The following is a 2,451-nucleotide window of genomic DNA, read 5'->3' on the forward strand; positions in this document are numbered from 1 at the left end:
TGAAGGGTACTGCTTCATGTCTCTGAAGTTATCCTTTTAGATGATTCCTATTTATAGATGCATAAAAATGATCAAGTCAATGAATATAGACTATCGTGAAATAATATATAGTAAAATAATATTTAATTAATATCCATTTTAAGACTCACATCTCCCCGGTTTATAAGTCAGGGAATATCCATTTCCCACAGACAAATATGACCAAATCTCACCAAAAGAGAATATAACTTAAAAAACAAAATTTATTATTTTTATACTTGTAGCAATTAATCATAGCCTCTCTTGATGCTTATCTACAATTGTTCTTACAGCTACAAATTTGAAAATTAATATAATGTTGAAAACCTGCATGGGAGCTTCTGCTCACTGCTGATTGAATCCATGCCTACAGTGATTCATTGAATGGCTTGAATTTTTATCTTCAACCAATTGCATAAACTTGCTCAAGATAGATGTATTGTCATAAGCCCAGGAAACATAGTTTTTTACTTTCCATTACTAAACAGAAATGCTAGTACAAAGGAACTTAAATTAGCTTTGGAAAAGCTGATGTTCTGAACTTTCGTTGCTTCTGTATAGCAGTACAATTAACTTTTGTTATTGATCCTGTATCCTGCAAACTTGCTGAACTTATTAGTTCCAATAGTTTGTGGGTTTTTTATATACAAGATCATGTCCTTTCTTCCTTTCCTGTCTTTTTTACTTTTTTCTTTCTTTCTTCCTCTATGCCCTGGTAAAAACCTCTAGTACAATGTTGAATAGAAGTGGTGAAAGTAGACATCCTCTTATTGTTAGTGATCTTAGGGAGAATATATTCAATCTTTCCCCATTAAGTATGGGTTACCTCAATTTTTATCAAACTGAGGAAGTTCCCTTCTAATCCTAGTTTTTTGAGTGTCTTTATGGCAAAAGGGTGATGGAGATTTTGTCAAATGCTTTTACTGTGCCTCTTGGGATAATCATGTGATCTTTGTCCATTATTCTATAAATATAGTGTATTCATTGATTTTTGGATGTTAGATTAATCTTGTATCTTTGGTATACATCTCTATCATACTTAGTGTATTATCTTTCAAAAGATGTTATTGAATTTGATTTGAAAGTAATTTGTGGAGGATATTCATGTCCTTATTTGTAAGGAGTGTGTATTTATAAGGTGTATAGTTTTCTTTATATTTAATATGTATGTTTTGGGATCAGTATAATACTGGCCTCATGGAATGAATTGGGGAAGTGTTTTGTCTTTTGTTTTCTCTGGGAGTTTGTAAAACAGTCATGCTGATTATTCTTTAAACATTTGGTAAAATTCACCATGGAAGACATCCAGATCTCGGGTTTGCTTTATGGGAAATTATTTGATTACTAATTTAGTATCTTACTTATTATAAATCTATTAAGATTTTCTATTTCTTCTTGAGTCAGATTTGATGGTTTGTGTCTTTTAAGAATTTGTCCATGTCATTGAAGTTACTTAACAGCAGTTAGTATTTTCTTATGTTTCTTTTTATTATAGTTCTTTTTAATATATTTATTATCTACTTATTAAATTTACTGATATCCTGTATTTTCTTCCTGATTTTCATTTTGAGTCTTCTTTTTTTTCTTATCTTGTTGAATGCAACTTAATATTTTCAACATTGTTGAATATTGCAAATAACTAACTTTGGTTTCATTGATTTTCTCTAATATATTTCTATTCTTAACTTCATTTACTGCCTCTCTAATATTTTCTATTTCTTTCCTCTGCTTGTTGGGTTTAGAGAGGTTTTTTTTTTTACAGTTTCTTTTTTTTTTCATTATGGGTTTATTGAGATATGATCAACATATAGCACTGTATAAGTTTAAGGTGTACAGACTAATGACTTGACTCACACAATAAGTTTAGTTAACAGCTGATATCTCACATAGATACAAAAAAAAGAGAGAAAAAATGTTTTTTCCTTGTGATGAGAATTCTTAGGATTTACTCTCCTAGCAACTTTCAAATATACAGTACAGCAGTGTTAACTGAACTCATCATGTTCTACATTACATTCTAGTTACCATCTGTGTTATAACCAGATGTTTGTATATTTTGACCACCTTCATTTAATAGCCCTCAACTATAAATCTGTCTAATCTATTGCACTTAGCATAAATGTCCTTAAGCTCCATCCATGTTGTTTTAATGGCATGATTTCTTTCTATTTTACGGCTGAATTATATTCCATTGTATACCGTGTAACATTTGCACAAAGAGGTTTTCTTTTTTGCATTTTTTAATTGAACTACAATTAAGGAAAAAAATCTACAACTTAATTTTATTTTTTGTTTGGCAATAGACATTTGTTATTCTTCCATTTCTCAGATGAAAATCTATTTGAAAGAAATTTCTTTATTTACAGCAAAATATATACATACCTAAACCTTCATATATAGTGGGATTATAGGATCAATGATTTATTTTGATTT

The sequence above is a fragment of the Crocuta crocuta genome, unplaced genomic scaffold, assembly GCF_008692635.1.
Source record: "Crocuta crocuta isolate KB4526 unplaced genomic scaffold, BGI_CrCroc_1.0 scaffold245, whole genome shotgun sequence".
NCBI classification, from domain to species: Eukaryota; Metazoa; Chordata; class Mammalia; order Carnivora; family Hyaenidae; genus Crocuta; species Crocuta crocuta.